We start from the raw sequence: 13,014 nt of genomic DNA on the forward strand, positions 1-13,014 counted from the left end.
TCCTTGTCTACCGCCGTGTTGAAATGTCATAACAGGTTAAATACCGATTTAATTGATAATGTCAGTTTTGTCTCTGTAAATCAAGTAGATGAATCTGATGTTACTGATTTCATCAGGTTTTGGAGTTTAACCTTGTAACTTTTCAAAACGGCCTTTTGTCATCCACTGCGTTGAGCATTTGAGGAATTTTCCTGCGATCTTTGGAATAACTCAGTTGAGATTCTTCGATTCACCCTACAAAAGACATTTTAGAGTTGAAGCCACAGACAACTGAAAAAAGGTGATGTGAAGCTTCAATTCTCACCAAAAATAGTCGCACTAGATAAAAGGAACGAGTCACAAGTTCAAGATCCCCTTCACAAACGTATTAAGATGACGTGCATGTCTGTCATTGTTAGCACAGGGGAAAACAATTCTGATTTCCACATTAAAACCTCCACAAGACCACCAGCTTCTCTCCCTCAAACAATTCCGATTAATGCGAAAACATATTTCCCCCCCCCTTTTCATACGTTTAACAGTCGCACACAACATATCTCTTACCTCTTTCATAAACCCAATTCTCCCAGTGTGAGAGTCTTGAAGTTTCATATTCTGTTGGTGAATTTTGGACCAGGATAAGCTTCTGAATATGTGTGAGGTCACAACTCCTGTGTACAGGGCAAAAATAACACTCTCACAAGTGACTGTGGAAATAGCCTCTGCATATACATCATATATGACAAAAATATACTGTTTTGCTGGAGGCGACTTTATATTAATCCATACGGATTCATTAACTGGATCATTTTTTTGAATTGATAAATACATAAACTCCCCCCCCCAGCATGCCTGGTCTCCTCCTAGCAGAAAAGAGCATCAGGTTGTGGCCCTGATGGTTGCAGCAGGTACCTGGTACCATCTGCCAATAAACATACGCGCATAGAGTCATGTGACGGATTTGTAGAATCCCACTGTTTATTGCCCCTTATAGAATTTCTTGTTCCTGCGGTGTATCCAAGTCTTTAATGTACTAAATGAGTCAAAACAATTTTCTTCAACAACCTCAACCACTTGTACCAGAATCTCCCCATCACCAGCTTGATCTCGTACCGCTCACGCTACCATGTTCTGAGTCACAACATGTTACGGTCTCATGACGATTAATTATTCTTACGAGGCTATTTTTGTTCAGTCAGTATCCTGGCGCGGGGGATTTTACAAGAAAGAAAAAAAAAGAAAAACAACAATGACAGAAACTGATTTTTTTTTTTTTGCGGACATCAAGATGATAGAGACTTTGAATTTACATTTAATTTCAAGGTCTTTTCCACTCTCTCTCTCTCTCTCTCTCTCTCTCTCTCTCTCTCGCCAACACACACACACACACACACACACACACACGTTTCTCAGCGTCGAGTCACGTTGTAGGTGCCTGCTGGAATGTCTTTCCCTCTCGTCCGTTTCTCCGGTTCATCGGCGGAGATGACGGAGTGCAGGTGCAGGCGACGGTGCGTGGTGCACTAGGACCGTGGAGAGACACTTTTTCGTCGTGTGCATTGCAACTACAGAGCGAAGCTGTGGAGGAAACCCCCCCATCGGATCTGACCATTTGGCCATACATTCATTTTCTCATCTCCACCGCGGCGTGGCTGAGTGGGGATCTCACCAAGCAGCGCGTCTGGGATGGACGAGCACCCATGAGACGGTTAGTCATTGGGCAAGGTTTGCGTAAAAGTCAACTGTCACATTCGGGGTTGGGGGGGTGGGGGGTGGGGGAAGGAGGAGAGAGAGATGAACCTTAGGAAGCATCACCCCAACTCCACATACACATTTTTATCGATTGTGCTATTTTTTTTAAATTCTTGCTCAATTTTCTACCCATCATCCGTTTCATTCCAACCGCATAAAGTCACATCTGCGTAGGAGAGCGCTTGGCGCACTTCTCCCCCTGAGGACGGAGACAACATCTCTGTTATTCTGTTTGGATTTTAACCGGACGATTGGCTGAATGGGTGACCTCGCTGAAACTCTCACTGGCGTCCATCCATTTTATGGAAACGTGCTCTCTTTATTGACCAGGAGTTGTGATGTCCAAAGCCTTCCCCGCTGACTGACAAACAGCGTCGAACCATTTTGGAATCGAGTGTAAGGTAGGCCAGTTTTTTCCCCCTTCTTGGCTTGCCGATATACCACGTCCCCCCCCCCCCCCCCCACCCCCCACCATTTCATAAAGTTTGCAGATCTCAGTTTAACGGGTTGTTACATATTGCGGCAATGATGTGACTCTGGGTTTCTACCGGACAGTTGCAGCACTTATTCGAGAAAACGAGGCTGGGGTGGAGAAGTTGAGCACCTGTCACAGTCGAGACATTCGGTCGAATTATAAACATTCGAATAAATAATCCAACTTAATTGTGTCGCAGTCTGAATTTTGGATATCTCTTTACTCACGATATGTTTGCTCATGAGCTTCATCATTGGAGATACCGGAGAAACCATCTGCAGTGCAGTCTCTCTCTCTCTCTCTCTCTCTCTCTCTCTCTCTCTCTCTCTCACACACACACACACACACGCACGAGCGCACACGCACAAACACGCACACACAACCTGGCCCGCCGGGCTCTCTGGAGCTCACAAGGAGAGGATTTAGATAAAGGTGTAAACCAAGAGGCAGCTTTCCCTAAAGGCAGTCTCGCAGTATAAGCCTGATTATGTACACAAGCCTGCCTTTATACTGATGATACAGGCGGCGGCGGCGGCGGCGGTTGCTGCTGCTGCTGCTGGTTGTACTGAGGCAGCGATTAACACTGAAATACTCTCAAGTTTTATTGGAGGCTTTGGTGTCTTTTAATGGATGCGGGAAAACTTATCTTTCTCTCGCTCTCTCTCTTTCTCTCTCCGTTTGTTTCACGTGCACACTGACAGTGATTGGGTTTTAAATTTGTGTGTGTGTGTGTGTGTGTGTGTGTGTGTGTGTGTGTGTGTGTGCGTGTGTGTGTGAATGAGTGAGAGAGAGTGAGAGAGCGTCATTGCATGCAGACCACATTAGATGCCAAACTCGTGTGCGCACGCACGCACGCACGCACACACACGCACACACACACACACACACACTATCTTTCTGTATTTCTATAATTACCTGAGCAGTCAGGCTCAACCAGTAAAAGCTTCATCTCCATCCCTGGAATTGTCATTTCTCTGTCTGAGGTTCCCACAGGGACAAACAGCCCCACGGGTTGAACGGTACAAATACCGACGCATGACGTGATTGATGTTGATCCCGTTTCTGGATCAGAAATGCCGATCGACATTGAGCCTTAAAGGCATCCCCCAGGAATTAGTCAACCCAATTTCTCGCTTATTTTTTTTTAATTTTTATTTATTTATTTTTTTAATGTTGCTGCAAGTTGATTTGAGGCGAGGTGATTGCTGGTCTCTAATCGACTCATACTGTGCAAGTGATGTGTGAAGGTAGGCATCTTGCACACACACACACACACACACACACGCACGCACACACACACAGGAGATCAGTTTGCATTAAACACGAATAAACTCGTGCTGTTGCACATTATTTTTCAGCGTGTTTAGATGACCTATATCTTGCCAGCGTGTGAGCTGCAGTTGTTGCCTGATAGAGCTTCATTCTGTGTCACTCTGGATTCTGCATGTAACTTTTAAGAGGGCCTCACATTAATGAATCGCTTGTGTCGGATGGTACAAAGTGCTTCACATGAAACTGGCAGCTCGGTGCAGCGTCGTCCAGGGGAAGATGACAGGAACTGTCCCTGGTGCTGAAACAGACAGCTCCTTTGTTCAACTGGTTGAACTGTTAAGTGGCTTCAACGCTGTTTAGCTTCAGTTGCACGTTTAAATGTGCGAGCGCTACACGAGAGTAAACATACATCGTCTGTTAAAATCACCTGGGTTTTCTTCTTTTTCTTTTTGGTCTTGTATTGAAATATTTTAGAGAGAAAAGAGACCAAGTGTGTAATATTGCACAATAATGACATTCATTCTACCGCCGTGTGGTCTAACATTATGCTAATATGCTTCATACATATTTCATGTGAGTTAATTACGACATCAAATCCCATTCTAGTGCTGCGATGGCACATACATCCTCCACCCGGCGTTCTCCTTACAGTAAATGGCATCATCTTCATCCATTAGCTCGTCATCGTCAGCTTTGCTCGGCCATGAGTTTAATCAAAATGAAACACGCTCTACTTGTAAGTATTGCACTAGTTTGACAAACTGTTTGATAACTTTAGGACAACTCGCGCACACTGTTTTCCCTTCATATATCATAGATTTAAAAAGCATTTAACTTTGATTTAGTCGCGTGATTTTGTCGTGAAAGACGAAATAGGACTTACATAAGACACATGAAAGCTTTTTTTTTTTTTAAATCATGCACATGGACTCAGATCAGGTGCAGAACAAACAAGGGAACAGATACGTTTACATGTTTCTATATATTTTAACTTCATCCTGCCAGTAGAAGAACTATAAACATTTCCCCTGGGCTCGATTCACTGCATGTCAGCCACTATTTAGTAGTTCTGTGTGAACGGCAGTACATGTTTGTTCCCTGTTCACGTTTGAGCATCGTTTGGTGTATAGAAGCTGTATCACTATGCCCATGTTATTCATTCACTGGCTTTAACTAAGATTTCATGTACGTTCCTTTCTTTTATATCTTAGGATCATTTCACATTGTATGGTTTCCCATTTTTATTGGATTTTAGAAAGAAGCACTCAGTATCATTTATACTTGGACCTGGCAATCAAATATGTTCTTTAATGAGGTTAAGTGTTTCCACCACGTCTGTCAGGACGCTTGTTGACTGGTTAAATATGAGTGCACGTCCTGCTTTTTTTATTTTGAGGTTCTCCGTGAACAAAACATTAATTTCCACCTAAACAAATACATTAGCGGCGAGGATTTAGGTGTGTGGACTTTTCTGTATTACCAATATTTATCTAATGGATTTGCTCCCTCTCAGCATTCCTGGTACAATAAAGAAAAGCTGTTGCGTTGAATAAATGTCCCTTCGAGTAAAATGCCACAGAGACAAGAGCTTATAAACACTGGTGATTTCCCTCTGTGTTCTCGGCAGGATCTTACATGTGATTGGGCCAATAGTGTAATGCAGAGGGCACTGACCATAGAAGCGCAGTTGGGGGACGGACATACACCCCATGCTGAAATCAAATTAAGCTTCAGGGAGCCATGGCAACCACTAATAATGAACTGCATCGCTCTCCGTTATTGCTCCTGCTCAGTAACTATGCGTGTGTGTGCGTGTGTGTGTGATACAGTAACATCTTAACAAGCTTGTACATGTACACAGTGTTGAGTGGGACACAACAAGGCTATTTGCGTGCTATGAGATTCGTCTAAGAGGCTGCTGGAATTACTGGTTACTGGATCGCTGATGGTGATAAGTGATGTGTGTGTTTTCCCCACTTTGATTGAATTAAGTCACTCCATGGACCCGTTGCCTTCCCCAGCACTTGAAGGCAATCCTACGGTGAAGTGTATCAATAAGCGGGTGGATGGTGAGTAAGTGGTTGTGTTGCTGTGGGCAGACAGCCGGTGATGAGGAAGGGGAACACGCTCAGGGAGAGTCCCGCTGATCACACAGCAGATTGGGAGCCCTCGGTGCTAACGTCTGTCGGTCCCTGCCACGGTGGTGGGGGAGAGAGAAAGTGAGGGGCGGAGCCACACACGGCTTACCCAGAGCCAACTTCAGTTCAGCTTTGAATCCATCTCACATGTTACTGTCTGTGTATCATCAGGAGCCAAATGCTTTGGCTACTTAGGTAGAATTATGATCAGGTGACTGATGCGGTTGTTTGAGAACAAAGCGTCCAGTGCTTTGATGGCTTTGTTTTGAAGGCTGGATGCTTTGATAGGGACCCCCAAGAGGCCACTGGCAGATGAGCTCCCACTGTGGCAGATTGATATTTGTAATTTAAGGGAAGCTGTCACACAGCATCCTCCAGATGGAGAGTGCCGAGGAGGCACACAGTCAATTTAACACGGTTTGTTTAGAAATAATCATTTTGATGTGGGAGCTGAGGATTCATTTGTGGCGTCTTGGCTCAAGGGTTCGAAATGTTCAATTATGCACAGATGCATACAGTCACATAATAATAACGCAGGGCCATGTCTCAGAATAAGCGCTGTTCGCCTGGCTGTCTTATGATGACCCACCCACCCACTTCAAGACAGAGGACAGGTCAGTGATTTGTGTCGGTGTTGCAGAAAGAGCTAATTCATACTTTTTTTTTCTCTCTCTCTCCCTCACACACACACACACACACACACACACACACACGCTCTGTTTTCATCCCTGATCTATCGGAATTGATATTTGGAGTAGGGTCATGTTTTAAAAGACAGACTCCTCCTTGTCACATTGATTGAAAATCAAGGGACAGCAAACAGCACAGAGAGAACATTGCTTGATGAACTGCCCTTCAAAAGAATCAAACCTGCCATAAATCAGGTTTCTGTCTCATAAATGGCATGTAGATGCAGGTTTTCCCACGTTTAAGATCAGACTCTTCCGCCATTTCAGCAAATAGCAGAAGGTTCGCTGTGATGACGTAGATCGGTAATTACTCTCATTTCAACGACTATTTATGTTTAGAGTATAAAAGAAGAGGGTTTGAGAGGGTAGCTGTAACATAAGAGATAAGTTCTTATAAATATCAAGTGTAAACTGTCTTGAAAATTTCCAGGGTGTTTTTAAAAACAAGACTCCACCTAAACCTGAGACGGTGAAATCCTGACCTGCTGGTCAGGGGTCAAAGGGCACCTTAGTTGAGTCCGAGTTGAATTTGAAATGAAGATACGGCAAAGGCAAGTCATTCTACACATTTCTTTGTATCAGTTGCATGTTTCTGTGTTTGCTACAGAGAAATCAAGTTTTTAGTGGACTTGGACAATTCTAGCAAGTTTTTCAGAAAAATCTGAGCACATAAAGATTGGAGCATAATTGTGTATTATAAAATACATTTCTGTGTTTCCTGATTTTTCATTGTGTGTAATGTTTTTTTCATTGTTTTAACTCAGTTTGTCAGTTTTGGTGAGGTCAGCTGCTTTGGAGAGAATTAGTTCTTTAATTAAAATGCAGGTGAAAGCACGAATGATGGATAGAAATCTCTCCGATAACCTCAGTGACACTGTCGCTCTCTCAGAAAACACTTCAGTCCCCTGTCCAAAGTTTCCACCCTGAGCAGCCGCCGAGAAGCTGGCAGTCTTTTATCTGACAGGATGTGGATGTGGAAAGGTCAGGCCTGTGAAAGTCACATTCAAGAGTTTAGGGGCTTTTATTTCAGTCGCCTTTGAAAGTAATGTAGTAGGAGTTAAAGTGGGTGATGAGGTTTTGTTTTTTTTTCCTTTGCAACATGGCCAGACAATCTAAATACCTGAGGGAGGAAGGATATACGAGGGATTTAAAAGCAAAGAGAAATCAGAATATAAAGGGTACAGAAAGGTGAACAAGTGTTGCATGAAGGAGGAGTGAGGACGTGAGGGAATTCATTCACGTTGAAAGATGGTGCTCGGTTCTGTTTGTTTTGCTGTTTAAATTTGCATTACTCTTCTAATCGAAACACACACACACACACACCCTTGTGGTCAGGCTATAGGTGTAAATCGACTGTAAGCATGCATGTAAATTCTTTTGCGCTGTTGCATTTCGCTCCTTTTGCAGACTGATTCACGTGCAGACACTAGTAAACCCTTTTCAAAATTCTCTACAGTTTCACTGGAACAATTTTACAGGTATAAACTTGCCCTCAGGTGATTATTTCAGGCAGCATTCTCCACCCCTTTGTATGTTGCTGCTGAAAATGGCAAATTTTGACCAAGATTTGGATCCAGTAATACATCAGAATAGTTGCGTGTGCGTGTGTATGTATGTATATGTATATATATATATATATATATATATATATATATATATATATATATATATATATATATATATATATATATATATATATATATATATATATATATATATATATAATAAATAAATAAATAAATAAAAGGAAGAGTATATAAACAAGTTTCCCAAATAGAACATGCTTTCACAAGCAATGCGTCGCTGCGTCCTGGGATGAGCAACGCCCACGACAACACTGATTAGCTTTCAAAAAGAAGCCAGGGAGGTTTTTTTTTTTTACCATAGCAGAATATACAAGCAGACGTGTCTCCTGTGTGCTCAGTGCCATGATCTTCTGTCGTATTCGTGCGTTCATACTGTATATGTCACAAAGTCAGACGTTCGTATCAAATGAAACCAAATTTTTGAACATTGATGGAAACCTCACAGCAAACCACACGTTCCAGATTGGATTCACACTCCAAAATACACAGAGTTAGACAGTTTCTGTTTCCACAATGCAAAACCATGAGACAGCCACAGGCTTCCCCTAAGCAGGCTTCCAAAAGTTGACCAATCAGAAGAAAGTGGATTTTTAGTGGAGTGGAGTGTGTGTGTGTGCGGGGGGGCTCATTCAAACAGACAGCGAGCTGAGGGGCTGCCTCAAAGACTAGTTTAAAATAAACAAGGATTTCTTCACACTGTGATTCTTGCAAAGCTTCTTTTCTGACATCCCAGCATTAAAATATAGAGCTGAAACAAGCCTAATATGTTCCTTAATGATTTGTGACATCTTAGCTCAGTTGGTGGCAACTTGTGGTTTTAGACATTCTGGATTTGTCAATGTGGGAGAAGAAAGAGACGTCATTTTAATAATTTAGAGTGAACCAATTTTTTTGGAAAATTCATATCAGGGACGTATTCTTCAAAGCAGTGTATTTTAATGTCTTACAGGGTTGATTCTATACACTGGTCGGTCATCAGATGTCATCAAATTAACCTGGAAGGTCAGGTGGTAATGTGATGGCGATGAAATTTAAACCCACGTTGGCAAAAAATATAGACATTTCATATTTTGTCAGTATCACAAACATTTAGCATATTTGAAATCAAGATCTATACATATTTTCCTCAGTATCATTTCCATCAGTTCCAGCTCGCTGTCACCTGCCTCATTTGCTCTGGTGCAGCTCGGTAAAGATGGCGAGGAAAACAGCTGGACATCTTTTTGGAGAAAAACAAGAAAAGATATGCAAATGATGCTACAAAAGAGTGCTCACAAAAGGTACCGCTATTAATTGAGCAAAGCACCTTAAGGACCAGTGTGCGAACCTCTTTGGAGATCTCAGTGACTGAAGCACTGAAGGATTAAACAAGTTCACTTGGTAAAGTGTGTTATCCTCCTCTTGAAGATTCTCAAACCTCTGGCAGCTTTCGGGCCTGGCCACTCTCACACAGAAAAAAAATATGGTTGAAGTCAATTAGCTTCGATGATGTAGCACTTAGCTTACATGATTAATAGTCTCCTCAGAGGATTAGATTAGTAGCCATGATGTCGTCTCACCACGAGCTGAGCGGGTTGCGTGACGATGGCGTCCGTTCCTGTGGAAGTCTCACAGGGTAGTTTTAGAGGGACCCGGCAACAGAACACGATTCCAGACTCCTAATCTGTAGACGGGAAGCATCCGATACTTCGACATAAACGCTATCAAACGCTAGTCACCTGGCAAAAAGAAATCTGCCACTAAATGTAAAACCCTTTTCAGACAGTTTAATCTCTACCTTTTTCCTCATTTTTTTAATATGATTTGTTTTCATTTTTTTGTGAATTTTTTGAGGTGTCAGTGGAGAGAAAACAATGATGTGAGATTTACTTGTGGGTGCTCTTCACCAAGTGGGCGGCCATTGTTGAGCTCTGATAATCTTGGATACGTTTCATAAACTGGTTCTTTTCAAAGCGTCTTCTTAAGAGAGGGAAAAAAAATAAAAAATTCTCCCAAAAAAAGGGTTTTGGCGCCTGAGTCTACCGGACCTCAACTGTAGCTTTGACGAAAAGGTCGTCTTTTTCAAGAGTGAACTGTGCTCCGACGTCTCCAAGCAGAAATGTTATGTGGGTTGACAATAAAGAGCAAAAAAGATCAGCAACAACTCATGTATCATTGACCCTAACTGCTCCTAATGGCCCTGCGATGGACTGGCGATCTGTCCAGGGTGAACTCCACCTCTCGCCCAATGTCAGCTGGGGTGGGCTCTAGCCCCTCCCCCCACAACCCTTAACGGATAAGCAATATAGAAAATGGATGAATGGATGGATGGATGGATGGATGGATGGATGGAGCTGAAAAGATTTTAGAAAACTTGAATGTCGTTATTTTGTCATGTATGTTGTGCGTGTGTCAGTCGTCCGTGTGTGTGTGTGTGTGTGTGTGTGTGCAGCTGTGATCATGTCTTGTTTGGGCTTTATCCATCTTATTTGACCTTCTTATCAGGGTTCTTTAAGGGAAGAACCTCTCCAGCTGCAATAGAATCATTCCCTCACGCGTCACTTCGCATTTGTCCTGGACCCCATGATCTTTGCTTTGTGTGTCCCAGGGGAGACTGTCTAAAAAGATGATGTATGTATTTTCTCACCACATAGTCATTCGCGCGCGCGCGTACACACACACACACACACACACACACACACACACACACACACACACACACACACACACACACACACACACACACACACACACACACACACACACACACACACACACACACACACACACACACACACACACACACACACACACACACACACACACACACACAAAGGAAGAAAAGAAATGCAGCTACGATCACACACATCCACTTATACTCACACCAGAGTAAAGCGTCAGCCCTAAACCAATGTTTCACAGAAGGAAATTTCATGTACAAAAAAAAAAAAGGTATCATTTTAATAGTTTGCCTTTTTTCCCTCGTAGAATTGGTGCAGAAAGCAAATCACTGTTGTAGAAACCCTTGGAGACATAGATGTTGAAAATCTCAGAGCTGGCAGTTACTTGTAAGAAAGTTGTCAGAATCAGATTTGCTCACAACAGTGAAATTTTAAGCTGTGATCTCTCAGTGGACTGGACCACAGAGAAGAAACAGAGAGAGAAAGAGGGAGAGGAGGGACTCAGTCTCCATTTTTTTCTGTGTTGCTTGCCTTGTCAACTTGTCTCTGAAATCCACTCGGATGGCCACTGCTCTTAGCTATAAAGTAGGAAAAACAAAAACAGAGAGTTCATGTGTGAATTGGCCAGTGAGAGCAGGAGAGAGAGAGAGAGGGAGAGGGAGGGAGAGGGAGAGGGAGAGAGAGGGGAGGTAGAGGGCTTTTTGCTGTTTATGAACACTCTATTTTGTCAGCTGCAGTGGTGTGTGTTATGGTGCAATGAGCCCCGGGGGAGAAGGGACTGCCATGAATGTTGCGCTGTGCTGAACAGCCGTCTTTGATGTGGGCTCACATATTGTAGAGGATACTGGCTATTAGCTCCATTGGTCAGTAATGAGTGCGTTCCAACTCCCAGCCAACTGTTAAAGTCTTTAAACACTCGCCCAATTGAGTTCAGATCGACATAGCAGGAAGTTATGAACCCCACACTGGCTCCGACAGAATCGGCTCCAATCACAGTATCAGGAGTATAGAAGGCTCGTAATAAACCAGCACAAACATCATCTGCTCCTTGTACAGAGCCCCGGCAGGGAAATATATATTTAATGGTCAAAAGATAGAATTTGTTGCCACGCTTTGATTAATTAGTGGCTGTCAATCTGTAAAAGTTACCTTGTGAGCCCACATGAACCAATATGTAGAGACAATATCAACATGTAGAACCGCATGAACCTGAGCAGGGGAACCTGTTATCTTGAGGCCACCCGTTAGTCAAATAGTGGGAACAAGTTATACCTCTTGGTCACGGATGAATCACTAATTAATCAAAGCTTGGGAATACTTTATTTGATGTGCTGGCCAAACATGAGGCAAACTGTGGGAACAAGTTATATCTTGTAGCCACAGATTAGTTTTATCTTTGCCACAATTTATTCAGTTTGTGGGAACAAGTTGAATATCATGGATGCAAATTAAAGCGTGAGAACAAGTTGTAGTATCTTGTGGTCAAACATTCATTAGAGCATTGGCTCAAGTTATGCTGTGTCCAAGCATTAATCAGACAGTATCTTGTGGTCACTCGTTAGTTTGAGTGTGGGAATATAGAGGATTCTATGTGGTGGTACAAGTTACATCTCGCAGGAACAAACAGGTTACACCTTATGGGTGCAAAATCACAGGGTTCCACCATCATGGACTAATAACCATGAATCTTGAGCTCCGGCGTCTCTGCTGGTCAGAGCTGCGACATTGCAGTGTTGTTGTGGAAGGTCAGTGACATCTATGTTTCTGTTTGTCCTGCATATGCTTGTGTGTGTGTGTGTGTGTGTGTGTGTGTGTGTGTGTGTGTGTGTGTGTGTGTGTGTGTGTGTGTGCGCTTGTGTGTGTGTGCGCTTGTGCACACTGATCTGACACACAGGCCCAGTCAGTCATGCTCTTGGCCTCAGCAGTGGTCTGGCACCTCTCCTAGTCCTGCAGCCCCTGCCATACCCCCTCACCACCACCACCACCACTAACACCACCACCATCCTCCCCTCATTCTCTCACTCCTGCTGCATCCCTCTCACTCTCCACCCATCCTTCTTTTCTCCCTCCATCTACACACACCAGCAGAGATCAGCCTGGCCAGGCCCTGCAGGGTGTCAGGGAAAAAAAACTCAAAGCGAAGAGCTGGACCCTCACCCAGGCTCGCTCTCTGATGCCTCCTCATTTCTGGCGCGGTCGCAATACTTTGTCAACATATGACAGTAATACGGCAACATTAGACAGCCAATTCTAATTTGCCACACAAAGCAGAGCTCTCTCCATATTCCTCAGACAAAAACCTTGGATAACCTCGCGGTAAGAGCGCGCGCACGCACACACACAAAAGATTCACTTGATTCCCATTAGTCTTTCTGTTCACATACATTCTGTCATTAGATTCATCAGAGATAGCCATACAGCTCCCTGGGGCCTTCTCCCCTCTCTAGGACCTGCAGGACGGCA

The 13,014-nt window shown here is 43.4% G+C and overlaps 1 protein-coding gene across 2 annotated transcripts in view; it reads left to right on the plus strand.

The window, feature by feature from the left end:
* Positions 1 to 1,445: 1,445 nt before the first annotated feature.
* il1rapl1a (interleukin 1 receptor accessory protein-like 1a) overlaps positions 1,446 to 13,014 on the plus strand; it is a 161,043-nt gene continuing 149,474 nt past the window's right edge. Inside the window, exons 1-2 of one of the 2 annotated variants that reach the window (XM_086220333.1) lie at positions 1,446 to 1,687; positions 2,062 to 2,132. The gene's annotated coding sequence lies outside the window, so the exon portion shown is untranslated. The remainder of the gene's footprint in view (positions 1,688 to 2,061; positions 2,133 to 13,014) is intronic. The other variant, XM_086220335.1, reaches the window with a different exon arrangement.

This window comes from Aulostomus chinensis, chromosome 12 (assembly GCF_037954235.1).
Source record: "Aulostomus chinensis isolate RoL2024-O1b breed Wild chromosome 12, RoL_Achi_v1.0, whole genome shotgun sequence".
Classification (NCBI taxonomy): Eukaryota; Metazoa; Chordata; class Actinopteri; order Syngnathiformes; family Aulostomidae; genus Aulostomus; species Aulostomus chinensis.